The sequence below is a fragment of the Musca vetustissima genome, unplaced genomic scaffold (assembly GCF_032173495.1).
Source record: "Musca vetustissima isolate MV318-11 ecotype Yass unplaced genomic scaffold, APGP_CSIRO_Mvet_v1 utg3344, whole genome shotgun sequence".
NCBI classification, from domain to species: Eukaryota; Metazoa; Arthropoda; class Insecta; order Diptera; family Muscidae; genus Musca; species Musca vetustissima.
In genome coordinates this window covers 178,318-192,747 of record NW_026885918.1, presented here as the reverse complement: position 1 = coordinate 192,747, position 14,430 = coordinate 178,318, and positions in this window count along the sequence as shown.

Genomic DNA, 14,430 nt, shown 5'->3' with positions numbered 1-14,430 from the left:
TGACAGTTACTAAACATTCAATACCAGCATTGCAATGCATTGTTTACAAATCCTCATTTATCTCCCTTTTTGCAATCAATAACCAAAAAGTACGTTAACAATTATAAAATAAAAAAATGCAAGTATAAGAGAGTAAAACATTTACTCTTATATCCAGCGAACAAACATTACAAATACCAAGTTTATTGTTTTACCTTTTTGGTAACACTCTTGAGATTTTTATAAAAAATGAAAATAATAAAACAATTATTATTGGAATGGTAAATGAAAATGGAATCATAACAAAACATTGCTCACCTACAAACAAACATACAAATCTGTATGTTGTATAGCAACCTTTTTTTCGTATAAAATTATTGTAACCCCTCACTCAGCAATGCAACGTCATTAAGACGTGATTATTAGTTGTTGTTGGATTTTTTTTTTGTATTGCTGCGATAGTTCGGTTTTAACACCTCACAACGCCGAACAAAACACCAAAACAAATTGAAAATGTAAACAAACTGCAAAAAATATACCTTTGCATTGTGTTATGAACTTTAAAATATTCACAGTGGCTTAAATTTCGAAAATATAGATCTAAATGACAATCAAATGGTATGTGGGTTTAGAAGATTCCAACTAAATGAAGGTAATGACCAAATTCCGTCTGCACCACCATTTATATAAAATTAGACAAAATTATGTATGCCAACGATATATAAATATAATCCGATTCTAACAAAACTTAACACACGCCATTTAAGATTAAATTCGGTCTCCAGTGCAAAACTTTGCGATGCGTCTTTGCTCCATCTTTTCCAGAAACCAAATAAAACACTATATGTGAGATGTATTGAAATCTAATCCGATTTCAACCAAAATTGGTTCTTTGTATTTGATACCAAATTCGATTGAATTGGTCCCACATATAAATGGAGACGATTTTACTCAATCTGAATATACGTATCAATGCTTGCGGTACTAAGAATGCAGAAAATATACACATAAATACTGTAAACACTGCAGTTAAAACTGAGCCACGAAATGTGCGTATGTATATGTACGTTCATTATTTGAGATTTTTATTTTAAATAAATGTTATTATTTATTTTCTTGTACAAAATATAAAAATCAGATTTTCTGCACAAAAATAGATGCAGATATGCAATCAATTAAATACTTTATTGTAAATGTCTTAACTGCATGTAATTACGGCAACCAGTAAAATATCGTTTTCATGCGCACACACTATTTGTGAAATTTATATAAAATTTAAATTTTATGCAAACAAAAAATATTATACACAAAAAGAAATATTATACACAAAAGAAATATAAAATAAATTAAATATTTTATTGTAATTATAATAAATGAACGTATAAAAGAAATACAAATATATATGTAATTAAGCAAGTTTCATAGATAAGTACATGTGTAAATGATTGTCAAAGAATTTAATTAAAATATATATTTAATTGCAAATCAACGCACAAATGTATACATTCTTTGAAATTTGGAATGGTATTTGTGTTTCAAAATAGCATAAAAAATTGAATGATGGGAATCACTATATATACGAAATTAATGACAATAAGTTTTGCTATGAAGCAGACGAGCGGGGACTCCTAAAATTGAAACTTCCTCAGAGCTAAGTATAGTTGTATAGATAATATGTATGTAAAAGCTCATATAAGGACGCAATTATATTCACCCAAATGTTTGGAGACTACTCGATAATGTAAATATTATCTGATCTCCGCAATATTTTTTACACTTCATTCATTTTATCGGAAGTCTGATGTACTAAATGCGGACGCTATTGCAGAAATATCAACTTTCAAAGGCGGAAAAACAGAAATATATATAGTGACCCTCGTATTTATTAATATTTATTTAATGATTTTTCGATTTTATTGAGAAAAAACATCCTTTCAAAATGGTACCCATACTTCTTAGATACAGTTTCATGACATGACCATCCAATGACCTTGGGAAAAACTTTCACGATTAACTCTAACAATTTGTCAACGATAGAGATTTTGACATTAACATGTTGTGCTGAATAAAACATTTCCAAAGTAATTGCAACAAGGTGGTCGCTAATATGACCAACACACATGTGTGACAACAAGCTGACATTCAGGATATCAAACGTAACAATATTTAAGACTATGTACGAATCAGTAGGTTAGCGACACCGATAAATGTAGAATGCCCAGCTGGTTTTCTTTCAAATCATATGGGTATGTTTTGGAAAACACGGTGTGGTCTTTATACTTTACACATACACTTCACCTCAAAAGTTAACTCCATTTATGCTTCTCACGTGAATTGAACTTCTGCACAAAAACAAAAATAAACGTCAACATTTTGCAAAAATAGGGTTGCCCTACTAAATAAATTGCATTACAAAGTAAATTGTATCGAAATCCGACCGAATGAAATGAAATTTAACATAGGTTGCAGAATGGCAAGTGTATGGATTGATGTTAGTCGGTTCACATATAAATAACGATCAAATATTTAAGGTGAAGGGTATCATATAGTCGACCAAGCCCGACTTTACTTCATTCCTTACTGGCTTAACATTGTTTCTGTTATTTTTAGTAATTTTGTTAATTCTTACTCACATTATTATTATCTATCTATATATATAAAAGAGCTTAGTGTTAAGTGAGTGAGTGAGTGACTGAGTGACTGACTGACAGATCATCGCCCAGACGAAACGGCTAAAGCTAGAAGCTTGAAATTTTGAGTGTGGGTTGGTGTTGGTGTGTAGGCGTGAGATAAGGCTGGGTTTTTGGAAATTCGAACTAGAAGGGTACGAAAAGTACTAAAATGTACCAAATATGGTACCCTTTGTATTAGGCGAACGGGAAGAGCTAGAATTCTGAAATTTGGAATGTGGGTCACTGATGTAAAGTTAGGAAGATGTACAAAAGCGTTTTTGGAAATTCGTACTAGAACGGTACGAAAAGTACTAAAAAGTACTAAATGTGATACCATTTGTATTTGGCGAACCGGTAGAGCTAGAACTCTGAAATTTGGATTGGTGGTCGCTGAGTGTAGGATAGATGTACCAACGGGTTTTTGGAAATTCGAAATAGAAGGGTACGAAAAGTACTAAAATGTACTTAATTTTGTACAATTTCGTAGAATGTGAATTGATAGAGCTAAAAACTTGAAATTTGGAATGCGACTTAGGGATGAGATGTAGAGTCTATTTAAGGAGATGGTTTTGAAAGCGTGTACTCATGTGTACGAAAAGTACTATATGATACTATATTTGGTACAAATTTAATTTGGAGATACAAATCGAGCTGGAATCCTGAAATTTGAAATTAACATTAGGAGTTGGACATCTGAGTGTAGAATTGGGAATGTACGTAGTTTTGGAATTTTTTTACCCAGTTTCAGTAATTTATATTCATGGGTACTAAATGGTACTAAATTTGGTACAATTTGAATTTTATGCGAACCAATAGAGCTAGAATCATGAAATTTGGAGTCAGGATAACTTTTGGGGTGTAAGATCGAGATATGTAGGAAGTTTTAAAAATGTTTACTAATGTGTACTAAATTTGGTACAATTTGAATTGTGGGTGAACCGATAGAGTTGGAATCATAAATCTTGGATTTAGGATCAGTCTGGGGGTGAAAGTTTGGGTTAAGTGGGACGTTTTGGAAATTCGTACTACTGTGTACTAAATTTGGTACAATTTGAATTGTGAGTGAACCGAAAGAGTTGTAATCCTGAAACTTGGATTTAGGATCACTGTGAGGGTGTAGGATTGGGGTCTGTAGGAAGTTTTGGAAATTCGTACTACAGTGTACTAAATTTGGTACAAATTGAATTGTAGATGAATCGATAGAGTTGGAATATTGAAACTTTGATTTAGGATCACTGTGGGGGTGTAGAATTGGGGTATGTAGGAAGTTTTGGAAATTCGTACTACAGTGTACTAAATTTGGTACAAATTGAATTGTGGATGAACCGATAGAGTTGGAATCCTGAAACTTGGATTTAGGATCACTGTGGGGGTGTAGAATTGGGGTATGTAGGAAGTTTTGGAAATTGGTACTACTATGTACTAAATTTGGTACAATTTGAATTGAGGGTGAACCGATGGAGTTGGAATCCTGAAACTTGGATATAGGATCACTGTGGGGGTGTAGGATTGGGGTCTGTAGGAAGTTTTGGAAATTCATAGTACTGTGTACTAAATTTGGTACAATTTGATTTGGGGGTGAACCGATAGAGTTGGAATCCTGAAACTTGGATTTAGGATCACTGTGAGGGTGTAGGATTGGGGTCTGTAGGAAGTTTTGGAAATTCGTACTACAGTGTACTAAATTTGGTACAAATTGAATTGGGGATAAACCGATGGAGTTGGAATCCTGAAACTTGGATTTAGGATCACTGTGGGGGTGTAGGATTGGGGTATGTAGGAAGTTTTGGAAATTGGTACTACTATGTACTTAATTTGGTACAATTTGAATTGAGGGTGAACCGATAGAGTTGGAATCCTAAAACTTGGATTTAGGATCATTGTGGGGGTGTAGGATTGGGGTATGTAGGATGTTTTGGAAATTGGTACTACTGTGTACTAAATGTGGTACAATTTTAATTGTGGGCGAACAGATAGAGTTGGAATCCTGAAACTTGGTGTTAGGATCACTGTGGTGGTGTAGGATTGGGGTAAGTAGGAGGTTTTGGAAATTCGTACTACTGTGTACTAAATTTGGTACAATTTGAATTGTGAGTGAACCGATAGAGTTGTAATCCTGAAACTTGGATTTAGGGTCACCGTGGGGTTGTAGGGTTAGGGTAAGTTGGAGGTTTTGGAAATTCATACTACTGTGTGCCAAATTTGGTACAATTTGGATTGTGAGTGAACCGATAGCGTTGGAATTCTGAAACTTGGAATTAGGATCTCTGTGAAGTGTAGGTTTGGGTTAAGAAGGAAGTTTTGGAAATTCATACTACAGTGTACAGTCATTATGGGGGTGTAGGATCGGGGTATGCAGGAAGTTTTGTTGGAAGTAGAAGGGTACGAAAAGTACTAAAATGTACCAAATATGGTACCCTTTTTATTACCGAACGGGAAGAGCTAGAATTCTGAAATTTGGAATGTTGGTCACTGATGGAAAGTTAGAATGATGTGCAAAGGGTTTTTAGAAATTCGACCTATAAGTATACTAAAGGTACTAAACTTTACTGAATTTATTTCCTGTTGTATATATATTGAACATATATAGCATGAATCTTGACATATGAAATGGAATACTGGTTGGGAAGTAGTGTTGATGTACGGAAATAAGTACATTCGTACTTATGTGTATAAAAAGTGTAAAATGGTACTAAATTTCGTACTATTTACATTCAGTTGAGTGTGTAGAGATGTAATCTTGATAATCGGAATTAGCTTTAAAAAATCGTACTTATTTGTACGAAAAGTACTAAATGGTACTAAATTTGGTGGAAGTTGGATTTAGGTGAACAGACAGAGCTGAAGTCTTCAAATTGGGAATTAAAATGACTGTTGGAATGTAGGACTGAGGTAGATTATGAAATTCGTACTTATTGGTACGAAAGGTACTATATGGTACTAAATTTAGTACAATTTGGATTTTGCTTGAAAGGATAGAACTGAAAACCTGAAATTTGGAATTAAGATTTCCGTTGAAGATTGAGCTATAGAGACATCTTTGGAAACTCGTATTTATGTGTACGAAAAGTACTAAAGGGCACTAGATGGATTTGGGTGAACGGAGAGAGCTGGAAACCCATAATTTGGACTAATGGTTGATGTTTGAATATAGAATTGAGATATGGAAGCATAGTACCTATGTGTACTTAATAGTACTATATTTCGTACAACTTGATTATGTATGAACGGATAGAGCTGGACTCCCGAATTTTTTAATTAAAATTACTGTTGGAGTGTAAGATTGACATAGTTTAGGAAATTGTTAATTATAGAAACAAAAAGTACTAAATGGGTCCGGAAATCTTACAAATGTGTGAACGGATAGGGCTGTATTCTAAAATTTTGAATTAATATTACAGTTTGAGTGCAGAATTGAGATATGTCGGTAATTTTTTTAAAATTCGTCATTATGTGTACTAAATGGTAAACAAATTGGTACAATTTTGATTCGAGTTAACGGATATTTGTAATTAAAAAAAATTAACGGAAATTTGTAATTAAAATTGCAAGATTAAGGAAGTATTGGAATTTCGTACTTATGGATACGAGAAGACCTAATTGGTACTAAATATGGTACAATTCGTTTTGTGTGAGCGGGAATCCTAATATTTGGACTTAAAAATAATTTGGAACAATTTGGACTTTGGTGGAAGTAAGATTAGGATTGATGTAGTTTTAGAAATTCTTACCTATGAGTATGAGAATTACTAAATGGTACTAAATTTGAAACCATTTGGATTTGGTTGAATCTTGAGATTTGGAACTTAGATTACTGTTGAAGTGTAGTATTGAGCTATGGATACAACTTTGGAAACTCGAATTTATGTGTACCAATAGTATAGAATAGAAAATTCACTAAACTTGGATAACGGAGAGAGCTGGAAACCTAAAATTTAGAATGTTGGTCATTGACAGAGAGTTAGAAAGAAGGACCAAAGGGTTTTTGGTACCAAATTTAGTGGAGGTGACGGTGTTCGAAAATTCTAAATGGAATTACATGTGGAACCTGTACGTTTTTGCTAAAGTGTGGATGTCGGAAAATAGTGCTTATGTGTATAAAGAGTAATTAATGGTAATAAACTTGATATTAAATGTAGGAATAGAGGTGGAATTCAGAACTATAGTACAACTAATTATACGGTATTCACCATTTCCATATGAAATATTTTTTATTCCCTTTCCGCATACGAAGTAGCGGGTACTTTGCTAGTATATATATATTTACATACAAACATATATTCACTTTAATTTAATTTGAAAAATGGTCCTACTCAAAATACAAATACTGACAAGACATTTTGTGTATACGATTGATATCAGTGCAATTGCTTTGCATCTCGTTGAACTTTTGGTGGCCTCTATTCATTGTTGTCTGCAATCTCAGACACCCTTAAAGATGACAGAATCATATCTGATGGCTTGTTCCCCGCATCCAATTCACTCAGCACATGGCCATAATTGAAATTTAAAATATTATGTGTTTTTATAACAATTTGTGTAATATTCGTGGTGGTGAATGCATTTCTGTTTATATATACATCGGATCGAATAAACGAGCTATACAATGAATAGCATTGTCTTCGGTATACCGAATTTAAAATTTAATTTAAAAAATAAACAATGTACAGATTCATAAGTACATTGGGGTGTATCAGACAAAATTATACCAAATCAAAATTTTTGATCAATAATTTTCTTATTCGGAGAAATAATAAAATTATCGAACGACTTAACGAATATTGAAAAATAAGTTTTTACCGATTTTTCCTATATATTCTCCGAAATATTACAGTTATATGTTGTCACATATTTCCTAAGAACCACCCGAATATCAGTGCCGACATATTCTTTATTAGTCCACCATGTGGAAATATGCATTCAATCGATGGAGGCCACATTACGCACTCCACAATACCCATTCATGCATTTTGTATTCATTTCTATATTATTATACAAAAAAAAAAAAAAAAAACTCACAATGATGCACAACAAACCACACGCACATACACACTGGGAAAGACATATCAAAAATGAAGAACATCAGACATCATCCCTCCTCGGAAGGGGGTGTTGTACTTAAGAAAAAAATCCATAATTGGTTATGATTTAAGAGCTGATAGCAATTAATTTCTATTTATCCAATTGTGAGTTTGGAGGTGGAGTAAAAACTATAATTACAAATCCAAAAATATCCGATACCATAGGGTACATATGTTTCAGAAATTAAATGAATAAAAAAGATTATTAAAATTTTAAGGGAATATGCAAGTATTATCCATATGAAAAAAATGTCATCAATGTCATGTCATAAAATTTAGTTGATAAAATGTATTGAAAAAAATCTACTTAAATTTATTTGTTTGATATTGTGTATATAATTTCAGCAAGTAGAACCAATAATTTTTTTTAGGAAATAGTACTCCATAAATTTACAATTTTTGGAAAAAATGTTATCCAGATAAAACAATTTCAGAACTTACTTCAACAAATTTTCATCGTCATCTGGAAGAGTATCGAGATTTTGCCTACCGAAATTAGTATAGAAAGATAGAAAGTTTCGTTGAAATCGGATCAGAGTTATAAATTTTCGTGCGTTTTTATGTTAATGGTGTACCAAAGACCCTATAGCTCTTGCGATATACAAGAAATTGTAAATTGAGCCTGGAATGATTTTTGTTATGTTTCGTTGAAATCCATACAGATTTAGATGTGGCTGCCATATATATTAATATATGTTCGTCGGGTTTTATGTCGGGTTGTTGAAATCAGCTATGTTTTAGAGTCCTATATATATATATATATATATTCGTCCGATTTTTAAGTAAATGGTGCACCAAAGACCCAAAATATGGCCGATTGGTATAAAATTTGCTAAGATAGCCTAAGGGTTGCCAAGAAATATGCTCCCATATATATTTTCATATGATTTTATATAATTGGTGCACCAAACTCCTTATGCCTTGAATAAGGCTCTTGCATTTTGAAGAAATTGGTACAGAGGCGGACAAAGCCATCATAGATATATTGACCGTCTTTATGTTAGTTGTGCACTAAATAATTAACGACTGTTCGATAAGGATCCTGAACAGTGCGCTGTTCTGCTGCATGCAATTGGAATCATAGGTTATGTCTAAATTGGCATTCCTAAATTTAAATACCAAATAACCGGAAGTCTGTTTATATGGAACCAAGATTTTACACCAAATGAGAATCCAAAAAAAAAAAAAAAAAACTAAACTACAGTCAGTTTTTTTTTTTTTTTTTTTGAAAAATCAAGGGGTTCGAAAAACCAAAACCGCTATTGTAGGTTACCCCAATACTGGACCAAAATTTTCAATGAATTTTTCAATTGTGTTTTTTTTTTTTTTTTTTTTTTTTTTTAAAAAAACATTTTTACGAGTTTATATAAGAAATATTTAATGGTTATCTTCAAATTACTAATAGCTTTTATTTTTATTTTGAGCACCAGATCCATCTGTTTAACTGGCCGCCATTTCATGTTAATATTTTGGCACATATCAATATAATTATATATATTTGTAATAAATAAATTATATTAATAAAAATATGAAAAACTGACTTTCAACTCATGCCATTCGTAAACCGTGACAAACAAAGATATAATTCAACTGGTGTAAAGTTCCAAGTCCTGAGATTTGAACTATATAACGGATTTCCCTCTCTACCCGAAATAAACTATTTGCTAAGGAATTGGATTCTTGACCCACAGTGAGTCGTTAAGAAACAGATTGAAAGGATCTGGCTCAAAATAGTTCAACTCTGCTGGAGACATTACTTGATTTTCGAAGAACGACCTAATAGAAATGGACCATGTTCTGACATGGCACTTACTAATGACCAGCCTCGTTTTCTATATTTAGAGGATCAGATCCACATTTCCAAATATTTTAAATGGACTTAAGCCTGTTTCAAAATGAACGACTCATATCCAACCACATTTTATTTAGTTTGAAGGATGTTTGGTATGGAAAATGGTATAAATCGTTCCATGTTTTGGTAAAGTCCCTATATAATGGTATTTTAGACACATTTTATAACCGAAACGGCTGGGAATTTTGGAGGCTGACATCTATACACCTATGCAAAAATGTTCAATATAGGTCCAACATTTGACTCAGTTCCTACATATAGATTCTTCCCTATTGCCGGCATTTAAAAGGAGTTAACCGCATTTTTTCACAAAAGGGTAAGCTGGCATAAAACAGGTAAAAACGTGTCAGGCGGTGTTCCCGACAGATATGCACTCTCACCATATGGTTTGCGCTATTTATAAAATTCGCTATATATAAATTTTTATTTTTATACTCCTAAATAAAATTTACAAGTTTTTAAAATATTGTCGCTTGGTGTTTAAAATGTTGACAAAATTGGATTCAAATCGGAAATTGCATTCGCCTGATATTGGTTTTATAATAATTGAAATTTTGACCATTTGTGAGAAAGGTACAAGATGAAGTGAACCAATGGGTCCCATCTTCGGACTTGATTTAGGCTAAGTAAAGATAATAGGTTGTACAAAGTTTTATATTATAAACAAATTATATCGGCAAAATTTTGACTATTTTGTGGGGGAGGTACCAAAAGAAGTGGACTGATATTACACATCTTTGCACATAAACTAAGTTTGGAAGAAATATAACGATGTACAACAGACACTTGTAATGGATTTGGTCCAAAGAAGCATGGGATCTTAACCCAATATTTCGATTAGGTACATTTTTGCAGTGTATCCTAATTAGCCAGAAGGCTGAGAGTATAATTAAATCCTTCTTCTTCGAAAATGCTCAATGTATTAGTCCCGTTTTCCAACCTGAGAGTTTATAAATTAGAATTTACATTTCTTAGAGCATGAACAACCTACTACAGATAAATTAAATGACTTAGTATCTACATAAAGGTTCCGACCTTTCTAAGAAATGTTTAAATACACAGTGGAGGGTATACAAAAGTCTGCTTTTTGATCTTAACGACATTTTTACTTGTTTTTCATATTTATTTTCAGAAGAATTAGAACGACAAATACCATCGTAACTTTCGTTTAAAGAATTCCAATAATGAACACAAATATTTTTCCAAGTGTAATATACAGATGTATATCAATAAAAAAATATTTTAAACAATTTTAAACAGTGACATTTCCTAGCTTTAGTTGCTATGTTTTGTTATCGCCTCCGAACCGTCACACATTATTCCATTCTCATCGGAATGACACTTTAATTAATGCTTCAATAAAACAAATGTATTTTATTATTATTTTGAAAAAAAAAAATCGTATACACGAATGTGACCAGTCGTGTGTACATATGCACGTTTATAATGGATTTTTTTATGAATTTGAATTGTCGCCTTAATGTAGTGACAAGTGGGATTTTTTCATAAATTGAGACATTTATAAACAATCAAAAACATTTTTTGTGTCATTCATGATTTGTGGAATATGGACTTTATTATATATGTATGTAGATGTGTGCCAATACACACATACATACGGTGTTTGTACACTTGTACATTCATTTGGAAATTTATTCTTTTAATTTGCTTCTCTTTATTAAAACGACGATCAGTGTGGACAGAGTCAAACAGATGAAATCAGAGAAAGAAAGAAGAAATATGTGTGTTGAAGTCGAAACAGTTTGCAATTTGCTTACTGGACAGCAAATCATCTCCCGACACATACACAAAAATACGAAGTAAATCTTAATGGATCAAATATCGTAAATTTGATTAATATTTACTGTATTACGTGAAACGATAATGCTCGAATATTTCTTTGCAATTGATTGAATCTCTATAAGTGTGTTCATCAATAAACAAACTGTAATAAATTGTGATAAATTATGAATCATGCAATGGAAATGAGCATGGACATATATCATATAATCCTGCATAGCATATAGTTATCGTGTATGGAGGAAGTCTAACTCCACAAGGTGCATTGTTCAGTTATATTCTTTAATTTTTATTTGAAAAGGGCAGCCACCGTATACATTGTTTTTTTATAGCTCCAAATAAATGTTGTCGGTAATGAGTTTGATTGGTTATGTCATTAATAAAATATAATTTTATTGTAACATTGTTGCATTAATTACACCGAAGTAAATGATGAAAACCACTTTAACTGTCTCATAATTCTTATTTCAGTCATTAATGACTTTATTCATTTAAATTTTCAACATTTGAAAATTCCTTTTATTGAATATAAATTTTAAAGCAGATGCATGCATTCACATTTGTTCTTGAGTTGTTGTACTTACACTGTACAGCACTAAAATCTTGAAACACCAAAGTCTGAAAGCTTATGAATATAGAAGAAAACCCCCAGGGTTCTGAATTATAAGTTAGGTATTTATTCAAACCCGGTTTTAATTTTGTCGACTTGAGGTAGATTTTAAAATAATAAGTACTGCTTATCACTTGAACTACTCGAAATGTTAATTTTCACTCTTCAGCAATGTTTTATCCTTTAATTGTTTTTTGGATAATATATGAAAGCAAAATTTGTAGATATTATTTAGGGAAACCTTCCTTTCTCGATTTTAAATTTTTAACATGTTCAATGAACATGTTGTTGTAATATCCGAATCCGAAATTGGTATGAACTAGGATTATTGACTTCTCTCCAAAATAGGCGAGTTTCGACCAAAAATCAATCTGGAAAATAAGGTAGCTTGCAACAAGTTGTTGCGCAGAAACGGAAACGGGCTAAAGCAGCAGAGAAAGTTAAAAAGTCGGGCCGATTATATGATACTCTTCACCACTTTGGGTACATACAAGAGATGCTCATATGTAGGGGAGACTGGGCACCTTCGGCACTTTTTTTAGAGCTCTATATCTCAATACTTATTCAACATATATAACAACTTTATCGCTGATTATTGTCCTCAGACACATAATTAAAAAAATAGTACCAAAAAGATATAGAAAATAGCATTAGTTAAAAAATTTTACAGTTTTGTAAAAAAAGTCAAATTTACCGAATTGGCATTTGATGGGGCACATTCGGCACCATAGTCATAGAAGGGTAATTGTCATCACTATCAGTCTGGTTGAAATTCTGATCCTCTAAAGGTTCTATTTGGTTTTAATACGCCACACAATGTTTGAATTATAGGGCTTTATTTTCTAGCGGCGGACGTTTACATCTCAAGGTCGCACACACCATCAGAAATAGGGGTTTTCTATCGCATTTTCGTCAATACAAGCACGTTTGATCTTATATATGCAATTTCGAACCATATTAAAGGATTAGTTTTAAAGACAAACTCAAAAACATTTAAAGGAAATAATATTGCACAATCTGTATATGGCCGAATGTGCCCCACTTTAAAATGCCGAATGTACCCCGACTCTACTTTTTATAGTTTTTTTTTTCATTTTTGTCGATCAGTTTTGTAAAAACATTATATTTTTAAATATTTCAATAATAATATACATCGTAGTTAACCATTTTTTAATAATATTGTCTTAAAAATTTAAAATGTTTTATACACGAAATACTTACGAAATGGAATTGAAATATTACAGAAACATCTATAAAAATACAAAAACCCATGTATCTAAATAAGTTTATTAGCTAGAAATTTCAAACTTTGTGTCAGTTATTTATTTCGATATTCGATACCTTTGTATTGAAACTAGTGATGTACGGTGAGAGCTTCATATCGAAAACGCGATAGCCGAAGGTGCCCCGATGCCGAAGGTGCCCCAGTCTCCCCTACAATATGGAAAAGGACGAAATTACCTGTGTGAACTACGTAGACATTTTAACTAATTGAAAACAACTAATATACATATCATGCTGAAATCTACAAAAAAAAAAAAAAACACAGTATCGGAACCATAAACAACATTCACAATTTTAGCCTCTTGGCTTGCATTTTCGCCTTTGTCAAAGAAAAACTGTAAAATGTACCGAATTTTCTCTTTGTTCACTTCCATTTTAACACCCTGTAACATAAAACTGAGTGCAACAAACAAAAACCCGTAAGGAAAGTTCAAACGTCGGACGGGGCCGATACCCTTCACCACTTTGGGTACCATTCTGAAATTTATGAAAAATTGTATGTCAATCATCGAGCAAAATATGTAAAAGATCTATATATAAATGAACACAGTGCGCTATCCAAAATTAATCTCGACACAAAATCCAATACAAAACTTGACATGTATCAATCTAGACCTAACTCAGAACTCTGTGCGAAACTATATATGGGAGCTATATCTAAATCTGAACAGATTTCAAAATACTTCCCATAGATAAAATTGTGAGCTTGGTGCTCTATTTACATAAAACTAGACGAAACTATATATGGGAGCTAAATCTGAACCGATTCCAACAAAACTCGGACAAATATTGGGAGTTTGGTGCACCTTTTACCTAAAATCGAACGAAACTATATATGGAAGCTGTATGTAAATCTGAACCGATTTTTTCCAATTTCAATAGGGTTCGTCCTCGGCCCAAATATGTGACATGTTCCAAATTTCATTCAAATCGGATCATAAATGCGACCTGTACTTTGTTCACAAAAATACATGGACGGACGGAGAGACAGACGGACATGCATAAATCGACTCAGAAAGTGATTCTGATTCATATTCTTAAAAGTAATGATGGGTCTATCTCGATTCCTTTTGCCTGTTACAAACATATGCACAAAGACATAATACCCTGTACCACCGTATGGTAAAGGGTATAAACAGCAAAATATTTTTT